The sequence below is a fragment of the Erinaceus europaeus genome, chromosome 16 (assembly GCF_950295315.1).
Source record: "Erinaceus europaeus chromosome 16, mEriEur2.1, whole genome shotgun sequence".
NCBI classification, from domain to species: Eukaryota; Metazoa; Chordata; class Mammalia; order Eulipotyphla; family Erinaceidae; genus Erinaceus; species Erinaceus europaeus.
In genome coordinates this window covers 27,541,434-27,563,343 of record NC_080177.1, presented here as the reverse complement: position 1 = coordinate 27,563,343, position 21,910 = coordinate 27,541,434, and the positions used below count along the sequence as shown (strand labels likewise).

Here is a 21,910-nt window from a genome sequence, read left to right as displayed (position 1 = left end):
CTCCTAGCTCCCCACCTGCAAGGGGGTCGCTTCATAAGTGAAGTAGGTATGCAGGTTTCTATCTTTCTCTCCCACTCCTCTCTCAATTTCTCTCTGTCCTATCCCACAATGACAGCAATAACAAAAAGAGAAAATATAGCCTTCAGGAGCAGTGGATTTGCAGCGCAGGCACCAAGCCCCAGCGATAACCCTGAGGCAAAAAAAAAAAAATCCTTATTATAATGTTTTACTATAAAATATTACTTAACATAAATATTATAGTAGCATAAAATTAATGTTTATTATAAGTGTATGTGCTCATCTATATATTTGTGTTTATAAGTGTGGATAAAAAGAAAGCTGTCTATATACATATTAGCAATGCCCATGTTTCTTTTGCAAAATTAGATTGTACAAACAAGTCTGTCACTCGCTTTTTTTTTCTTTCCAGTTATCAGATATGTTTTTTTTTATACAAAGTACTTTATTTTTTTTATTTTTATTTAAGAAAGGATTAATTAACAAAACCATAGGGTAGGAGGGGTACAACTCCACACAATTCCCACCGCCCAATCTCCATATCCCACCCCCTCCCCCGATAGCTTTCCCATTCTCTATCCCTCTGGGAGCATGGACCCAGGGTCATTGTGGGTTGCAGAAGGTAGAAGGTCTGGCTTCTGTAATTGCTTCCCCGCTGAACATGGGCGTTGACTGGTAGGTCCATACAAACAGATATGTTTCTTATAAGATTATACTAGTGGGTTTCATTAATAGATAACCCTCTATTAATTTTAATTAATTATTTTAACTAGAGCACTGCTCAGCTCTGGCTTATGGCAGGGTCAAGAATTAAACCTGAGATCGAAGCCTCAGTTACAAAGGTCTTTCTGCATAACCACTATGCTATCTCATGGCTCCTCTACTACTTACTTCTTTAGGATCCACGATAGCTATACAACTTACTCAGGTCTATGTCCAACTGAGCTCACAAGACAACCCTAGCATAGTTTGTGAAATAAATGTAGTGTGAAGACTACACATATACAGAAATGGGGCAGATATTTCTCAGGATGCTCTTGTGCAGTAGCTAGAGGGAAATGCTTACACACTGAGCAGGAGGACGAACAAATGCAAAGTTAATGACATGTATAGTTCATCTTGGCTGAGGCCAATTACCCTTCATGGAAGAAGTACTTTTTTTAAAGCCTCCATGTGCCATATCTCTGGCTATCTCTATCCCTCCACACATGTCAATCTGAGGAGATTTAATAATCACATCTTTTTTTTTTTTTTTTTTTTATGGCAAGAGTGTGGCCACAATGGGAGCAAGGATTCCTCCCAAATTCTTCTGAGAACTCCAAATCCCCAGTCTTCAGTCCACATAAAGAGTGGTAATTTAGTGCAGAACACTAGGGCATTTGAACTCCAGTTCTCTTTGAGCTCAATTTAACATTTTACATTTTCTGTTTCCAACTGATAGTTTGAATCAAGTTGTTGGTTCGTTGGTTGATTTGGTTTTTTTCTTTACCTAATGACAAGTCTGGCTTAGAATTACTAAACTGTTCCATTCTCAACACTGTGTGTCTATAAATAGGCATATATATATATATATATATGATCTACTTTTGTTTACTTCTTCCCAAATGGAAGTTCATTAATTTCACAGTATATTTTACAGAATGATTTGACTATTGCAGTGTTGAAGGATATATTAATCCTTGGTTCTAAATGTTTAAGTTAGAAAATAATGGGACCTAAAAGAAATAAAAGGACCTAGGTGACTCATTTATCTCAGATGTTCACCCTAAACTACTTCAGAAATGCCAGCCATGAATTAAAACACCAGAATTCTAGAGGAATGACTTAAATCATACTTCACTACAGACTCTTTAGTTCCTTAGCAAGAACTGCACTTTATGTCTAGGACAGAGCAGCTTGAAGATGGTTTGAGTCAAGTAGCATGAACTTAGCTCCAACTGATCTTTAAACAAAGAAGCAATATTATCTCTCTCTGGACGGAAACCTTTTTAGAAAATGACAAAGGGAAGTCACAGTCTAGCACAAGATACCAACAGCCAATGACATATTAATGTTAAGAAGGAAGTAGTCTTGAAAATGAGTAAGATCTTTTCTTGTCCACTGAATCAGAAACTAAATCTTCCCCTTTGCTTCTTCTGTGGTTTGCCCTTCTGCTTTAATTTTCCCTGGACATAAATGAAATAACCCTACAGAGATTCACTAGTGGGGGCCTGTGGAGGCACACCTGGCTGAGCACACATGTTACAATGCTCAAGGACCTGGGATCAAGCCCCCGATCCCCACCTATAGGGGGAAAGCTTTGTGAGTGGTGAAGCAGGGCTGCAGGTGTCTCTCTGTCTCTCTCCTCTATCTCCCCCTTCCTTCTCGATTTCTGGCTGTCTCTAGCCAATAAATAAATAAAGGTAATTAAAGAAAAAATATTCACTAGTGAATTTTCTACAAAAGGTGAGCCAAAGGTTGGGGTTCCTAGTATGCAATGAATGTAAAAGACTAGGATTTGTGATTGAGGCAAAATTTAGAAAAAAGGTAAGACACAGGTCAAGAAACAGAATACTTTTTGAAAGTCAATGAAAATATAGTCACTTAGATACTGTAAAAAAATAACATCTTACAACAGGAATAGATGTTGTTCATAATGCCAATTACCTGCTTGGGTGCCACCAAGAAAAGATTTTCTACTTTGTTGTATGAGTTATAGAAATGGTCTTGGAATAAACAGGCAAAAAAAAAAAAAAAAGACTGGGACGTTTAATAAAATTATCTACCTCATATATAAGTGAAGAGAAATTGAATAAATAAAGATTATGAAAGAGAAAGAGACTCAACCCTACCTCTGGGCTGGTTGCTTAGGTGGGTCCTGCATAGGTAAGTAGCACTGTATTCTTGAATTTGACCTTAAAGCTAAAATAGGTCCTAAGCCTTGAACATCAGGACCTCCATTTTATCAATCCAGTTGGTAGTGGCCTGGTCTAATAAAGTTAATGGGAAAAATAGGGGCATCAAATTAAATTTGAATCATAGGCAAATGATAACTGATTTTTAGTGTGTGTCCTTTGCAGTATTTATGTCTTTATTTGTTAGACCTGGCAACACTATGCAGGAGGTATCCTCTGATTTTGTAGTAAATCACCAAAACTTAATTCTCATTATAGATATACTGCCATTTCCAAGATACTGCCTGATTAAATCCATTTTATATTGCATATCATGCTACTTTTTGTTGGGAGTTATACTAGCTGACATGCTGAGTGTTAGGAACCTCTACACTCTTAACTGTGATATAGTATTTTTATAAGATAGTTTCAGATGTCTTTGATTTTCATAATTAATTCTTTGCTATTAGTGATTTAACACTGCTTTTACAAAATTATATGATTTCAGGGTTATAGTTTCACACCCATAGATAATGTGTGTAAGTTATCACACCCTCCACCAAAGTCCTATGCACTCCCACCTCCATACCTATACCCCACACACATAACTACCATGATTCTCATGAAGTCTGACAGACAGTTTGGTTACCTTTTTTTTTTTTTGTGGCAAGTTTGCTTTAGTCATTTATATGCCACATATGAGTGTAGCCACTGAGTAGTCTACCTCTTTATTTCACTTAGCATAATTACTTCCACTTCCATCCATTTTTCTGCCAAACAACATAGTCTCACTTTTTTCATAGCAGTGTAGTATTTGTCGAATATATTCCATAACTTCTTTAAAAAATTTTTTTATTATCTTTACTTATTGGATAGAGACAGTTAGAAATGGAGAATGGGGAGATAGGGAGAGAGAGAGAGAGAGACAGCTGCAACACTGCTTCACCACTTGCAAAGCTTTCCCCTTGCATGTGGGGGGGAGGCTCAAACCTATATCCTTGCACATTGTAGCATGTGCCCTCAACCAGGTGTGCCACAACCTGGCCCTTCCATAACTTCTTTACTTGGCCATCTGTTGTTGTTTCCATTTAGGTTGCTTCCATATTTTGGCTATTGTGATTAATGCAGCTGTGAACGTAACAGTCTTACATCCTTTAGAATTAATGTTTCTGTGTTCTTTGGCTATATATCTAGGAGTCATATCTTTGTGTAAAAAAGAACAACAACAGTTCTTATCTCAGAATCCTATTTTATATGATGCAGAAAAATAGATCTTATAACTACAAAAAATAATTCAAATATACCCTCCTTTAGATGGAATCTCAGTGGCGAGTAGGTAAATGAGAGAGGGACGACCTGTATAATACTATGTGCTCTGAATTGATAGCAGTTGCTCTCTGTCTTATCTTTGATCTTGTCCCTCTTTACTGGCATTCAGAGGCATTATCTGTGGTGGCTACAATCTTTTCTCAGCTAGTGCTGCTATTATAGTTGTCCCCGAAAGCATGACTCTGTCCCTCTCAACTGATTTAATTTTTTTTTAATTTCATACTATGTGTGCTTAACCCAGTACGCCACTGCCCAACCCCCATTTCTTAATTACCTTTATTTACTTATTAGATAAAGACAGCCAGAAATTGAGAAAGAAAGAGGAGATAGATAGGGAGAGAGACAGACACCTGCAGCACTGCTTTACCACTTGTGAAGCTTTCCCTCTGCAGGTGGGGACCAGAGGCTCAAACCTGGGTCCTTGTGCATTTCACATGTGCACTCAGCCAGGTGTGCCACCACTCGGCTCCATGATTAAGTTTTAGATTAGCCTGTTTGGTTTTTGGCCCAGTCTATGGGTCTGCTGGGTAGATCCAAACAATTCTTGACTTTTCACTAAATTTTTTTACCCCCATGCTTAGGTCTTGTGTTTAGTAATTTTATATGAATCTCAAAAGCTCAGAAATAATTTTCTTTTTCTTGGTATTCCAGCTATAACAACATCAGGTTTCCTAGTGTAGGGCATGACTTGGACTGCAGAGAAGCAGAGGGCAGTGAAGTGTGCAGTGTTAATGGTAGCAAGGAAGATCTGATTAATATTACAAAACGTCCTTCTTTGAGCAGGCAATGAATCTGTCATTGTGCTAAGTACTGTAGACTGGTGTAATCTGCAGAACATCCCCCTCCCCCCAGCTAAGTATAATTACCTCCATTTCCAGGTGAATAATGGAAGTTTAGAAAAGGACTAGGTAACTTGCTCAGATTACAGGTATGCATGGTAGAGAAAGAACTAAATCTAGGATAGTCTCATGCTAAAACCTTCATTTTAAATCCCAACAGTGGTCTCATTACCTTGGTGAATAAGTGACTCTTAAGTATTTGTTCAAAAATAAATTTGAAGGGTCAAGGAGATGGTATAGTGGTTATGCAAGACTCTTAAGCCTGAGGTCCTGAGTAATGCTCTGGTTAAAAAAAAATTATTATCCATATTATATCCTATAAACATACCTCTGGAGATGCTGACCCAGTTGATCTTTAATAAGGTCTAGTCATCTGTATTTTGATCAATCTTAATCAATCTCTGTGGATAATTTGGATACTTACCAATCTTTTGAGACCCAACATTGTCCCTGTTAATTGTATGATTTGGTACAAATTATTTCACCTCCAGTGCCTTAGTTAACTTATTTGTTAAATGGAAGATGATGACAGTACCTACGCCTTTCAGTTATTATGAGAAGTAAATTACTTTTAATAAATGAAAGCACTACGAAGGAACATAACGCATGTAAGTTAATTATCAGAGATGATTGCTTTTACCTTTTCCTAGCAATTTACTTTTTTAAAAAAGGAATGTTACATCTCAGACATTATATAGAAGGGTAACTGCCTGTATTAACATAGGTTTTTTTTTTTTTTAATATATGTAGAGTTTTTGTCTCAGAGAGTGATTTTTTTTTTTTTTTTTTTTTTAGTTCTTTTCCCCAAGCCTTGGTTGATACCTAATTTAAATCTCCTGGTCTCCTGTGGTCCTAACCATCTGGAGACCATGTTTTGAAAGTAAGTAGAAGCTAAGCTGGGGATGCAATGAAAGAATTTTGTGTTTTTTTTTTTAAGTGTAGATCAATGGTTCTCAACTTTGGAAGTGCCTTAGAAATATCAGGGGAAGCTATAAATAATCCCCACCCATCCGTTCAATTCAAAATCCAGGTAATTTTCAATGTATAGCCATTGCTCCCTACTCCAGCTTTACTGAGAAGAAACTCTGGAGGTGGGGCCCAGCAAGCTATTTTAACAAGACTCCTGCAAATCTCAGAACCTATGGTGTGAACCATTCCAAATCTTTCCCACGTCCAGACCTAGGTTTTTGTTTTTCAGCCCAGTAGGGTGTAAAGGGCAAGGGGGGAAAGGGTGTACTCACCCTGAGTTTCCTCAAGGTGTAAGCAGATCCATACTATATAGGAAAGCACTGTTTATTCAAAGCCAGACCTTCTCTAGACTGGAGGAATGAGGGCTCAGTCTAAAAGCCTGTCTTTCAAGGAGCAGATAATCCAATTAAGAAAGGCCCCCTCACCCTCTGTTGGGAGAGACACTGTCAATATTTGTCTAAAATGCCCCTTCCTTCCACTCCTAACTCTGCTCTGGAAACTTGACAGAGGCCAAGAATACGTAAACAAGTTCCAAACCAAACCCATCTGCTTTTCATTTCCTGCAGAAAGCTAAAATGAGTCTTTTAGGGTTGCTTAAAATACGTCCCTCTCTTTCCGCCCCGCCCCTAGGGCATTTGCCCGCCGCAGGGCGTCCTCAGACCACCTCAGCTCCTGCCTCCTCCTATCCTATCTCCTCTTCCTCCTCCTCCACCCTTTCCTCCTCCTCCTCCTCCACCTTCTGCACAAACTTGGCTGCAGACAATGCTCAGTTATTCCTGGCGTTTGCTTTTCTGGTGTAGTGCACACCCAATGGTGTCTTTTCTTTTTTTTTCGTGTTCTTCTTCTGCTTAAAGTACTGACTTCAGTCGCCTAATTTTGTCCCTTTATCCTCAGTCAGGTATAATAGAATGCTATCGCCATTTGAAAGTCACCGGACTCCCTCGAGTTTGGTTTTTAAAAATGGCCTTGCTGCTAGAATTAGTTGTGTGAGAAGTGTATGCGGAATCCCGAGCAGAACATAGGCTAAGAGCACCTGCCCTCCCAGGGCTCAGAGTGCTGTCTTGGGGGCCTCCACACCACATGCTTTGGGAGGCTGAAGGGCCTGGCTTGCCTGTGGAGTGAGTAGGGAGCAGGGGAGTGGCAAAGGGAGTTAAGTCCGAGTTTCCTTCCTAAATTTGCACAATGACTAAGGAACACGTTGAGGTTTTGCTGGGCTTCAGTTTAGTGTCTGTTAAGTAGAGACCTTTGCCATCAATTAATTAATGAACCAATGAAAAGCTCATTTCATTGCACCAGAGTAAAAGACTCTGGGGTGACTGGGAGGGTTCAGGTCCTGCAACATGGTGGCACAGGAGGACCTTGTAGGGATTGAATTGTTATGTGGAAAACTGAGAAATGTTACACATGTAAAACTACTATATTTTCCTGTTGACTGTAAACTATTAATCCCCCCTATAAATAAAAAAAAAAAGAGAGAGAGAAAAGCTCATTTCAAGTAAAGATAGGTTAGGATATAAAAACTAGAAAGAAGGGGAGTCGGGCTGTAGTGCAGCCGGTTAAGTACAGGTGGCACAAAACACAAGGACTGGCATTAGAATCTGGTTCGAGCCCTGGCTCCCCACCTGCAGGTAAAGCAGGTCTGAAGTTGTTTTATCTTTCTCTCCCTCTGTCTTCCCCTCCTCTCTCCCATTTCTCTTTGTCCTATCCAACAGCGACATCAATAACAACAACAATAATAACTACAACAATAAAACAACAAGGGCAACAAAAGGGAATAAATAAATGTAAAAAAAAAAATTAGGAAAAAAAAAGAGCTAGAAAGAAGGACCAGGTGGTATTGTACTTGGTTAAGCACTTACAGTACAGTACATAAAGACCCAGGTTCAAGCCGCTGGTCCCCATCTTCAGGGAAAAAGCTTCACAAGTGATGAAGCAGGGCTGTAGATGTCTCTTTATCTCTCTTTCTGTTATCACCCCCCTTCTCTCAATTTCTCTGCCTATCTAATAGATAAAAAATAAAGCAAAATTAAAAATACATTAAAATAAAAGCTACAGAGAAATCAGCTAGACACTACTTTTTTTTTTCTGATGACCTACATGTGTCTATGTAGGTTTCTTTTCCCCCTAAAGTTTGACGTTGCCTGAGATCCCCCAATTCTTTGTGGGAACTTCCCGTGATGAACCAGACACTATGGGAGAGACTGGATTTCTCTCTCAACAATACCTACAGCACAGGTTTGAGTTGATGGAACACTATGTGCAAGTTAATACCCGGGGGGGGGGGGGACCTTTGTTACTGTGGTGTCTCTCTCTGTGTGTGTTTGGTTCTTTCTGTGGGAGAAAGTCAGCCTTAGAGTGGTGAGGAGGCCCTGGTTCACAATAAATAAACAAACAAATGAATAAATAAATAACAAAATAGTGTAGTTAGTGTGCTGCTCTGCCATGCACATCACTCAGATTCCGGCCCAGCCCTACCTCAGTGAAGGAAGTTTTATTGTTGTAGCCTCTTTCAATTTCTCTATTTCTATCTTAAAATAACTATAATAGCAATAAAATAAATAAAACAAAGAGCATGGAGTTATGAAATAAAGAGGGAAGTAAGGAATGACTTCAAAGTTGTTGACATGAACTTGAGATTTATGTTCATGAGAAGTTGCTGCTTCTGGGTAAGAGAGATAATGGGCTAATGAAAGACTCAAGATTTTAATTACAGTTTGAAATAAAAAGCAGGGTTTTATGATTTGTGAAAATTCTCAGTGACTTATTCTGAGATCGTATTGTTTATGTTGGGTACATGTCTCCACTCTACTGTGAAGCTGTAGTAGTCTCTCCTCCAGGAGACTAGGGAATTACCCAGTCTAAGGAAGTGCATCTTGGTTCTTTGAAATCAATCATTGAAATGTCTTGCTCTCATCTGTAATGGGCTTAGAAATGTTCATGGACTATAATTCTGAACACAGGGTCATAAAATGGAGCTCTGCAAAAGGCACTTAAGGGACATCTCTAAATATGAGATGCTCTGGACATAGGGAGTCAATGTGTAAGAACACAGGGCTTGAGGGAGTCGGGCGGTGGCGCAGTGGGTTAAGCGCACATGGCGCAAAGCTCAGGGACTGGCGTAAGGATCCCGGTTCGAGCCCCCGGCTCCCCACCTGCAGGGGAGTCGCTTCATGGGTGGTGAAGCAGGTCTGCAGGTATCTATCTTTCCCCTCTCTCTCTGTCCTCCCCTCCTCTCTCCATTTCTCTCTGTCCTATCCAACAACAAAGCAACGTCAACAATGCCAATAATAACCGCAAGGAGGCTGTAACAACTAGGGCAACAAAAAGGGGGAAAAATGACCTCCAGGAGCGGTGGATTCATGGTGCAGGCACCGAGCCCAGCAATAACCCTGGAGGAAAAAAAAAAAAAAAAAAACACAGGGCTTGAGCTATTGTCACTATTGTGCAAATTTCAAAGGGGAAGCTCAGATCAAAAGCTGTTGTGTTGAGGGTGACAGAAAGGAAAGGCAGAAAAGAATCTTGGTCCTTAGTTGAGTCACTGAGTTGCCCAATCCTGGAACTCCACCGTCTCTGGACTTCTTATATTGTATTATGTAATAAATAAATAAATAAATAAATAAATAAATGTAAGAATAAGACCCCTAAAACAGGGGCCAGGTGGTGGAGCACCTGGTTACAATGCACAAAGACCCAGGTTCAAGCCCTCTGGTTCCCACCTGAAGGGGGATAATTTCTCAAATTGTGAAGCAGGGCTGCAGGTGTCTCTCTGTTTCTTTCCCTATTTCCCCTCCCCTTTCAATTTCTCTCTGTCTCTATCCAATAATAAGTAAATAAAAATAATACAAATGATAATAATAAAAGAAACAAAACTCCACAGCATCAATTGAGGATTTTTGTGTGTGTTGGTTTTCTTGCACTTGAAACAGAAAGTACATCATAAGATACAATAAAGATTTTAGATGGGAAGACACAAGAAAAACAAAGACATGCTGAAATGACACTTGGAGACAAGAAAGCTCATAGCCTATTTAGAAGCAGGGAGGGGGAAATATTGGTAGAATAATTTGGCATTTGTTCAGAGTCTCATTCAACAAATACTTGTGGGAGCACTTACAATGTGCCAGGCACTATTCTAAGACCTGGGGATGCTATCTAAAATAGACTTCTTAGCTTCTAGTCACCCTAAAATCCATATTCCTATGTCCTCTATTCCTACTTTATGGTTCCTGTTCATTAAACATTTTGTCCTGCTTTATATTAAACTGCATTTCAGCCATCAAGTTGCAGATGCTGATATAATTCTATTCTGACTTCTCTGGGCAGATGACCTCACCAATGTGTACTGGGACCTAACCTCTCAAGAGCCCTACAACAATAAGAAAAGTTAGAAACAAGTTTAGGGTATGAATTGACCTGCCAACACCCATGCCAAGCAGAGAAGCAATTACAAAAGCCAGACTTCCACCATAAAGAATTTTGATCCATAGTCCCAGAGGGGTAAATGCCAGGGGAAGATGACCAGAGAGCTCTGAACTCCTATTCCATCAGGACTCACACACTGCTTCACCCCTCATGAACCATTTCCCCTGCAGGTGGGAACCAGTGGCTTGAACAGAAGTCCTTGAGTACTGTACTGTGTGTGCTCTGTTGGGTGTGCCACCATCTGGCCCATAACCATTATGCTACCTACTCCCACCCCCCCCAGCATTAATATTTTAAAAATATTTTTATTTATTGGTCTTTATGAGAGAGATACAGAGAGAAAGCTACAGGGTCCAGGTGGTGGTACACCTGGTTGAGTGCATGTTACAATGTGCAAGGATGTGGGTTCAAGCCCCCAGTCTCCTCTTGCAGGGGGAAAGCTTTGCTAGTGGGGAAGCAGTGTTGCAGGTGTCTCCCCTCTCTATCACTCGTTCCCTCTTGATTTCTGGCTGTCTCTATACAATAGATAAATTTAAAAAATGTTTTTTTAAGACACACACACATACACACACCAGAGCCCTGTTCACCTTTGGTTTATGGTGCTGGGGATTGAACCCTGGGCTTCAGAGTCTCAGGTTTTCAAGCCTTTTACATAACCATTATACTATCTCCCTAGCCCTAGCTTTACTTTTTAATAGATCTTGTTCACCTTCCTATCCATTCCACCTTCACTCTCCTCCCCCATACACTTCTTTTTCTTGCCTGTAGAGATTTTTAAAATTTCTTTCATGTATTTAAAACCAAACTTTTGAGTCCCTTCCATCCCTTCTCCCCAAAGATCCTGCTAAATCTACCATTAAAACTGTAGGAAACAAATATTTGTGTAATGTGTAGGCTTCCTATCCAGGAACATCTATTTTTCTTTTTCATTCATGCTGTTTAGGCTTGGTAGTTTCTTTTATAAAGAAATATATGCATATAGATGTATATTTGCACACACACACTGTGTCTTAGAGTGTGGGTTCCATAGAAACAGACTATGAAATGGAAAGAGTTAGTTTACAGAAGATACACCTGTAATAAGGTGACTGGCAATGTAATTGCGACTGAGATCTTAGCTGATTCCACTGAGGTAAGTGACATGGACAGAAAGTGATGTTTTGGGCTGAAATGTGACATAAAGGTTTCATAACTTAAACATAAAATACATTCCTTAAGTGGATGATAATGAGCAAGTTAGCCTAACCATCATATTTTCTCTCCTTAACTTGACCACAAGGGCAGTGGTGGAATCAGACCAAGGAAAGGAACTGGATTTTAGTGCCTCTCGGTTAAGGTAGGTTACAGACTTTTAAGTCTGAATAATAATAATAATAATCATCATCATCATCATCATCATCATCATCATCATCATCTGGGAGAGTGGTGTTAGAGTACAGAATAGAGCTGGAAAGCCAAGTTAGGGCAATTAACTGCCACACAAATCTATCCCAGGGCCCATGTGGGAGAAGTTTGAATAGCTATGTTTAGGGCGGCACTGTGTTTGCATGGCTGAATAATTTCCTTGTATGTAGTCGGTCTTTTTTTCCAACCAAGCCCATATTTAAGTTTACTGTATTACAGCTGTATTCTTCTCCTGCCTCTGAAAATCACCCCTAGAGCTGAAATAATCTTTTCTGTCATAAATGTATAATCTCTAGTTTCATCCCCATATATAATGAATCAAATATGTGATGTGGGGAATTTTATTAATTGTTGTTCTGAGATAAAATTTGTTTTTATTTTTATGGGAGATGTCTTACTGTGATCTTTAAGTGTTGACAAAAATTTTTATGAAATTACTACTGAATATGGTCTGTGTGCAATATTAGGCATCTATTATATATATAATATTAAGAATATATATTATATTCTTAAGAATATATATTATATTCTTAAGAATATATATTATATTCTTATATTATTATGTTAAGAATATATATTATATTAAGAAGGCTTATTATATTCTATTACTGCTATTAAATGAATGAATAATAATATTAAATATATGCTTTCTCTACTTTAATGTCCTATAATATTCTTCAGTTTATGTGTCCTTTTATTATTAGAATTAGACCTTCCTTCTATTAATTCTATTAATGAACCTCTTTTTGTTGTTGTTGCCAGGGCTTCATTGCCCTGGGCCAATGTTTTCATTTAGGTTTTTTTCAGTGACTTAGTAGTGATTATAAGATTATAATAAAAAGATTATAATATAATAGGGGTATAGTTCCACACCACTCCCACCACCAGTGTTCTGTGTCTATGTGCCCCCACCCCTGCTAAAGATAATCACTAAAGTTCTCCCAAGATCATAGATATAGACTGACTATATATTTTTTAATAAAATTTTTGTTATTGTTGTAGTTATTATTGTTGTTATTGATGTCATCATTGCTGGATAGGACAGAGAGAAATAAGAGAGAGGAGGGGAAGACAAAGAGGAGGAGAGAAAGATAGACACCTGCAGACCTGCATCACTGCCTGTGAAGTGACTCCCCTGCAGATGGGGATCTGGGGGCTTGAACTGAGATCCTTAAGGAGGTCCTTGTGCTTCCTGCCACATGCGCTTAACCCACTGCCCTGCCAACCCCCTGACTCCTCTTTAATTAAAATTTTTAATTCATGTGTTTCAATTCTCTATTTTCCACTTAAGAATTAAATCTTCCCATAGTTACCCTTCCTTCTAGAAGTTTCTCTTCCCTCTCAGATAAGTGAAATAGCACCTAACTTCCTCAGGTGTTTTCCAAAATTATCTTCCCTCTCAGTGATTCTGCAAAAACAAAGGTCCCTTGTCACAAAAGTTCTGAATTCCAGTCGAATTGGGGTCCCGAAACTTCTATTTATCATCCCTTAAAATTTTCCCCTTTGGGAGTGTGAACCAAAATTCTTTTTGGGGTGCAGAAGGAAGAATTTCTGGTTTCTGTAATTGCTTCTCTGTTAGACATGGACCTTGGTTTGTCAGTCCATACCACCAGCCTGTCTCTGTCTTTCCCTGGAAAAGCTCTAAAGAGGTGAGTTTCTGGGACATGTTGATGAAATCATGTGCCTAAGGAGATTAGGATAAGATTGTAGCAGCATTTGGTATTTGATGGTTGAAAGGTGATATAAGATATAAAGCAGGACAAAATGTTTAATAAACAGGAACCAAGGAATAGGAGTACAGACGATTAGAATAGGGACCCCAGGGTGTAAAAAGGTTAGGATATCTGTTTTGGGTCTATTCCTAGGAGCCCAGGACTTTAGTAATCTTTGCTTGATAACTAATATGAAGGTGGGCTAGATATATAATCTGGGAGGGTGGTGTCAGAGTGCAGAATAGAACTTGAAAGTCAAGTTAGGGCAATTAACTGCCACACAAATCTATCCCAGGGCCCAAGTGTATTTGTATTTAGCACAGCAGCCTGTATGACCTCTGGATCCCTGTCAGTCTGATCTCACAGTCCACGGTCACAGCTTGGAACATTCTAGGATGCACACATTGCAGGACCAGTCTTCCTCAAGTGGTAGACTGGGATGACCCAGCTTTCTTTCAGAGTGTGGGGTGATCCTTACCACTGCTAGTTTGTATTGAGAGTAAGTTCCTGAAGAGACCCACAAAAGGGCTAATGATGCCATTCCTGATGGAGTGACCAGTGATGATAAACAGAGGAACTCATTGGAGGTCTAGTGGGCCAATGTTTTTATACACACAGAGAGAGAGAGAGAGAGAGAGAGAGAAGAGGAAGAGGAGGATACCACAGCACCCAAGATTCTCTTGGTATAGTAAGGGCTGGACTTGAATCTGGTCAAATGCCTGATAAAGCAAGTACCCATCCAAATGCGTTATCTTGCTGACCCCCAATGAACCATTTAAGTACATAGCACATGGCTCAGGAGGTACAAAGAGTTAAGTGAAAAAAAGTCTCCCTCCCTCTAACCTCCTGCTACTTAATTTTCCTCCTTAAGGCCACAGATATTATCAGTTCCTTGTGTATTATTCCAGGCATGGTTTATGTATTTTCAAACATCCCCCCACCCCACAACACAAATATTAGCATACCACTCTGTACTATTTCTGTACGCGACTTTCCTCATTTACTATTTATTTTCATATCAACACACAAAGAGCTTTTTTTAGTCTTTTAAGTTGCTGTATATGGTTTACTATAATTAAAATGTGATTAATCGGTCCTCTACTGATGGACAATTGGCATTTCTAGTCAATTTGCATTTGGAAACAATCTGTATCTGATATCTCTGTGTATGTCATGTTGCACACCTGGAAGTGGATCTGTAGGGTAAATACCTACAAGTAAAGTTTTTGTATCAAGTGCATTTGTAGTTTTGAAAGTTATTGCCAAATGACTGGGGAAATGGCTCAACTGGCACAGGGTAGGATTTGTATGCCTGAGGTGTCCAATTAATCCTCAGCACCACATGTACTGGAAAGTTCTCTGGTCTCTTTCTCTCTCTCATCTTTCTCATGTGTAATAAAAATAAAATATATTTAATAAAGCTATTGCTAAATTACCGATGATAGATTTTATTCCTCAGCAATAAATAAATGGACTGCTGGTTTCTTCTTGACTATATGGGGTATCATCACATTTTTTATTTATTTATTTATATATTTTTTAATTTTTTATTTAAGAAAGGATTAGTGAACAAAAGCATAAGGTAGGAGGGGTACAACTCCACACAATTCCCAACACCCAATCCCCATAACCCACCCCCTCCCATGGTAGCTTTCCCATTCTCTATCCCTCTGGGAGCATGGACCCAGGGTCGTTGAGGGTTGCAGAAGGTAGAAGGTCTGGCTTCTGTAATTGCTTCCCCGCTGAACATGGGCGTTGACTGGTCGGTCCATACCCCCAGTCTGCCTCTCTCTTTCCCTAGTAGGGTGTGACTCTGGGGAAGCCATCACATTTTTTAATCATTGTCAATACAGAGAAGAAAAAATAACATCTCACTGTAATATTAAAATGTATTTCTCTTTCAGAATGATTGTCTTTTGCATGTTTTTTTTTTTTCCTCCAGGATCCTTGCTCTGGGGTACATGGGCTTAACCCAGTGAGTCACCACTGGACGCCCCTCTTTTGCATGTGTTTAACAGTCATTGTACCTCACCTTGAAGCTAAAGCTTCAAGCATTTATGTGATCTTATCGTTGACTATCATTCCAGTCTAGAGGAATCCAAAGCATGGCTTTAATGCCTCCACAACTTTGCACTATTAAGGTTCATTTTGATTACAGGTAGCATATACATCCGATTCAACTAACTTTAACAATGAGAAAAATTTTCTACTGGGCAGGGAAAATAGATAGTGGTTATGCAAAAAAAAAAAATTGTCATGACTGAGGCTCCAAGTTCCCAGGCTTTGTGCCTGGTACCACTATAAGCCAGAGCTCAACAGAGATTACGTATAAATAAATAAATATTATCTTGTATGTCTTGCACAGGCTGATTAATTTGGTTACTCAACCAAGTCACATTGGTCTTTCTATTTTTCTGATTTTCAGCCTCCAACTAGGTTATTTAGTGGTTACAAGATATGAGCTATGATTGCATATCACATTGAGACATACAGTATCCTGTAGTAGAAGAGAACTTTTTTTAAAATTTTTTTTTTAATTTAAGAAAGGATTAATTAACAAAACCATAGGGTAGGAGGGGTACAACTCCACACAATTCCCACCACCCAATCTCCATATCCCATCCCCTCCCCTGATAGCTTTTCCATTCTCTATCCCTCTGGGAGCATGGACCCAGGGTCATTGTGGGTTGCAGAAGGTAGAAGGTCTGGCTTCTGTAATTGCTTCCCCGCTGAACATGGGCATTGACTGGTCGGTCCATACTCCCAGTCTGCCTCTCTCTTTCCCTAGAAGAGAACTTTTTATATGCCACGAGTCTCATTATAAAAACAGAAAAATTTCCACAGAAATTTTCTTCCAGGAGGTTTGCCCTTGAATTTCACTAACTAGGAATGTTTTGTTTTTTTAACTATATTATTTATTTATTCACTTTTGTTCCCCTTGTTGTCGTCATTGTTAGATAGGGAGAGAAATGGAGAGAGATGGGGAAAACAAATAGACAGCCTGCTTCAGCTGGGGGCTCGAACCGGGAGCCTGACACCAGTCCTTGAGCTTAGCGCCATGTGCACTTAACCTGCTGCGCTACTGCCCAACTCCCCTAGAGATGGGTTTTATGTTATCTTTAAGCCAGTAACTAACAAGGAGTCTAGGATTATCACAACCTGTTGCTGTTAATCAGGATTTCCCCCTGATAGCAGTGGACGCTTCCCCTCCCAAACACTTGGGGGACACTATCAACAAGAAAGGTGTGGATTGAACGTAGAGGGACAGTCAATATAAATCTGCCTCAAATTTGCTAGTGTTACTTTCTTTCTTTATATTTTATTTTAATTTATTATTATTATTATTATTTTGCCTTTCTCTTCACCACAAATCCACTGCTCCTGGAGGCTATTTTTTTCCCTTTCGTTGCCCTTGCTGCTTTATTGTTGTTGTTATTATTATTGTTGTTGTTTTTGATGTCATTGTTGTTGGACAGGACATAGGAAATCAAGAGAGAAGGAGAAGAGAAAGATAGACAACAGTAGACCTGCTTCACTGCTTGTGAAGTGAACCCCCTTGCAGGTGGGGAGTAGAGGGCCTGCTGCGCTACCACCTGACTCCCTCGTGTTACTTTCTTGACCTAATTTAGTCCTCTTCTACTTATCCTCTCATTGAACCACTATTTATCTTTCATGTAAAGGATCAGGTGGCAGTAAAGAAATCATCTTTGTTTCCTCTAGTCTGAGTAGGTAGACAGTTCCTCTCTGTTCCCATGGCAGTCTGTGCAAAACCTCATGATAATGTACTGCATTGTGACTCTGGCTCCCCATCTCAGTCTCCTCCCATACTCCAGCACCTTGAGGGCAGGGACAGGTTGATTTGTTTCTATCGGGCTAGCCCCTGGGCAGTGCACTCACTGTACAGAACTCATGCTTCATGCATGCTCGCTGAATGGAATCTGTTTGCTGGTATTTTAATTTTGAATTGCAAGTCTAGATTTATAACAGAGATTCACTTACCATTCTCTGTATGTAAATGACTTGTTTGCTATAGTCGGAATTCGGATTATCTTTTTCATATAAAGCAAACTGGAGCTTCCAGAACAAATTGTGTAACTAGCAGATTATTGGTTTCTTAAAAGTCCAGAAGTTCAACAGGTATTTCCTGAACACAGATTACACATTGGAAACTGTCCCAGTTTGTTCCTTCATCAGGGTTCTAAAATGCCTCAAAATGTGGGGTTTTTGCTTTAAGGCAGAAATTTTCAATTATGCTGAATTAAGTGACCATAGTGAGCCTCTATCTTAGGACATGATGTCATGTAAGTAATAGATTTTCCTTATTGTTTTAAGTCAGTTGAGTGGGACTTTTTATGTCACAGAATTTTTCAACTGAAGGTCAAAATCTGTTCACAGGCTATAAAATCAATTTTATGGGCCAAAGCATCATTAAAAAGAAAAATATATATGTAATAGAGTAGAACAGAATATGCCAGAATGCACTGTGATTGATACATTTGTTCTCTATATATACATCTTCTCTATATACTCATATACATAGATACAAATGGCATTTTAGATTAAGACATAAAATATGTTTTTTACTACTGGTGATCAGTAAAAGTTTAAAGCTATTGTTCTAAAGGCTAGAATATTTTACTTCCTCTTTCTCTTTGAACTTGAATGTTATTCAATGTCCAATGTTTGGACTCCTTAAAAGAAGGCAAAGCAGGGCTTTGAGATTCTGCCTCCCATAGTGTCCTGCTGCCTCAAACCAGCCCCCCACCACCCCCCCAGGCTTCATTTAATCTGAGAAGACTTGAGAACCAGAGGGCAATAGTTCACTGCAACTTCAGGGCTCATGATCTCAACAGCCGTGGGAAAGTCTCTGGGCCTTTCAGATCATCTTGTTTTTCTCTTGTGAGATGGAGATAACATTAATACCTATTCCACAAGGTAGGCTCTTTTTAATTAGTGAAATGAATGAAGTATTGTTTGGTAAACTCTATCTAGTCTCTCAGGGAAAAAAAAAAAAAACCCAAAAAACAAAAACTAACAGCTCATGGGTGGAAAAAGGAAGGGAAAACATAAGGTGAAACTTGAACTGGGTTGGTGTATTGCACCAAAGTAAAGGACTCTGGAGAAAGTGAGAAAGAGAAGGGATGGAAGGCCATTGGGGCCCTAGTGTATAATGGAGGAGCGGGAGCTAGATTGGAGGAGCAAGAGTCTTCCAGACAACTATCATGGGGAGATGAGAAGTTTTACTGTGATCCATTAACACCCCAATTAACTATAAATAAAAAATTATAAGTAGAAAAAAAGCAGGGGCCGGTGGTGGCACACCTGGTTGAGCACATACGTTACAATGTGCAAAGACCTGGGTTTAAGCCCCCGGTCCCCACCTGCAGGGGAAAGCTTCACAAGTGGTGAAGCAGTGCTGCAGGTGTCCCTCTGACTCACTCCTTCTCTATCTCCCCCTTCCTCTCAACTTCTGGTTGTTTCTATGCAATAAATAAAGATACTTTAAAAAAAAAAAAAAAGAAAATAGCAGTCACAAACTGGGTTAAGCGCACACAAGGATCCTGGTTTGAGCCCCTGACTCCCCACTTTCAGGGGGGTAGCTTCACAAGCAGGGAAGTAGGTCTGCAGGTGTCTATATTTCTTTCTCTCCCTCTCTATCTTCCCCTCCTCTTTCAATTTCTCTCTGTCCTATCCAAAAAATTGAAAAATGGCCACCAGGAGCAATAGATTCATAGGGCAAGCACCAAGCCCCAGAGATAACTCTGGAGGGAGGCAAAAGGAGAAGAAGGAGGAGGAGGAGGAAAAAAAGAAGGAGGAGGAAGAGGAGAAGGAGGAGGAGGAGAAGGAAAGAAAAATAGTGGAAGAATTCATCTGAGAAGGGAGAGAAGACTACGGAATGAATTAAGAATTAAAAGGGGACTCTGAATGCTCATAGGTGATAGATATTTGAACTGAAAAGGGATATTATTTTTTATTTATTTATTTATTTTTATTTTTTATAATTTTTATTTATGAAAAGGAAATACTGACAAGAATCATAGGATAAGAGGGGTACAACTCCACACAATTCCCACCACCAGAACTCCATATCCCATCCCCTCCCCTGATAGCTTTCCTATTCTTTATCCCTCTGGGAGTGTGGACTCAGGGTCATTATGGGGTGCAGAAGGTGGGTCTGGCTTCTGTAATTGCTTCCCCATTGAACATGGGAGTTTACAGGTTGATCCATACTCCCAGCCTGTGTCTCTCTTTCCCTAGTGGGGTGGGACTCTGGGGAAGCAGGGGTCCAAGACATATTGGTGGGGTTGTCTGTCCAGGGAAGTCCAGTTGGCATCATGGTAGCATCTGGAACCTGGTGGCTGAAAGAAGAGTTAATATATAAAGACAAACAAATTGTTGACTAATCATGAACCTAAAGGCTGGATTAGTGCAGATGAAGATTTAGGTGTCTCCATTTGGTAGATAGTTAGTAGGCCTATTTTAGGTATATACCAAAGGACCCATACTAGTTTTTTGTTTGTTTGTTTGTTTGTTTGTTTTTGATCCTGACATCTGATATGCAGGTGGACCCAAGTTATTGTCTAAGGAGATGATGTCATGACTGGAAAAAGGACTAGAAAGCTGGATCAGGGAAAAGAGTAGCTCCCAAATATGGGAAAGGTGTATAAATATTGTTGACTGTAAATCCTATTGATTTTATGTGATCTGGGGACCATATTCAGCTTAGGAACCTATGTGACCTCTGCACCCCAGTAGATCTGAGCTCACATTCTGTGGTCATGAGTAAGAATGTTCCAAGCTGCCCCAATTTAAGCACCCATCTTCCTCAGATGGAAGATAGAGTATGTTATCCAGTCTCCCTTCAGAGAATGGAACATTTTCTACCATGGTTGATCCATGTTGAGGGCAAGGTCCTATGGAGGCCCACAAAGGGGTCTATTGTATTGTTTCTGATAGAGATGACCAGTAACAATAGAGCATGGGATTTATCTGAGGTCTAGGCCCATCTTGTCTGTTTGGGAATCTCAGGAATCCCTGACTAGGGCCACAGGTGATAGGGGTGGCCTGATAGTGACTAAAGAGTCTTCATTAAAATATGCCAGTCTCTTATCCTTATTCAGCTTTTGCAGTCCTTATTTTGATAAGGTTAGCTTTGCAGTGAGAGAAGTGTAATAGAAGGTAGGTGAGGAGAGGTTATCTACTTCTAAGTAGACATTATTTCATTATGAACTTTATGGTGTCTTTTTAGGTCTTTCTACTTGCTTGCTGCATATACTGACTCACTGCAGACTGCTGTGAACTTTTGCTTTCAGTTATATATTTTGCCCTAAATTATGCACACGTGTGAACATATGCCCTATCACATGGGACCTGGTCTATATCTAGGTTTCTAGGCTTTGTAAGGAAGTGAACCACCTGAAATGGAATTAAAGAATCCTATGAAAGGAAAGGTCTCACCTGAGTAAGGAGGCTGATGGGTTGACATTCCATGCCTGACATCTCTGGACACAGTCTGAAGTGAAACTTGCTGAGGTGGTACTCATTGTGTAGATTAGGTTGAGATCAGCAGATGCAATATCATTTGGTATGAATTGAGAGAAGTATGAAGGAAAGTGAACCCCACCCTTTTGTTTCCAGGACTGGGGGAAATATAGGCTCTATAGAGGAAGCGGGAGGTTCCTGATATCTTAGGGTTTAAGAAGGCAATAGATAGTTATTGCTATAATCAAATTATTTGGCAATTGGGTAAACTTTGAAAACCCCTTTGTTAGGATTTGCTGTATCATACACAACATCACCACAATTTATGTTCTTTGACATTATTTGTATATAGCTGTGTTTTATAGAGTAATGCCACTGGTTGCTTCTGTTCTCCCTGATCTAAGCTTTTTAGAGAGTCTACATTTAAAAGACTTGGCCTGTGGTCTGTGCATTAAAAAGTTTGAGACATTCAATCAATTTTTCCTGAAGGGGGATATTCATGGGAAACTGTCATTACACTCTCCTTTCTCCAACAAGCAGTATTTTTTTTTTTTCCTTTCTCTCTTAAAAAATCATTCTCTGTGGAACACACTGTAGAGGGATGTCTGGAGGTGCTCACAGTGCTGAGTCAGTGGGGAGAATTGCTAACCACAGTCTCTTTTCAAAAACTTGAGAGAAAGGATTGGTCATTGGACTCTGTTCTCCTTTCACCCCTTGGAGGGGCTCACCCTGTCAGTTGAAGGGTGAGGGGGGATAGGCAGATGTGACAGAGGAGGAGGTGAGGAGGGGTCTTAAAGTTGAGGAAGCCAACCTGAGTATTTGTCTTTCTTGAAAATCATTCTTCACACATTAGCAGTTCTTT

The 21,910-nt window shown here is 39.7% G+C and overlaps 1 long non-coding RNA gene across 2 annotated transcripts in view; it reads left to right on the top strand.

Annotated features, from left to right (window-relative positions):
- Positions 1 to 21,910, top strand: part of LOC132533332 (uncharacterized) — a 408,100-nt gene that overhangs the window by 107,231 nt on the left and 278,959 nt on the right. For both annotated transcript variants that reach the window (XR_009545210.1, XR_009545211.1), the window contains exons 3-4: positions 5,855 to 5,939; positions 11,730 to 11,786. This is a non-coding gene — a long non-coding RNA (uncharacterized LOC132533332). The remainder of the gene's footprint in view (positions 1 to 5,854; positions 5,940 to 11,729; positions 11,787 to 21,910) is intronic.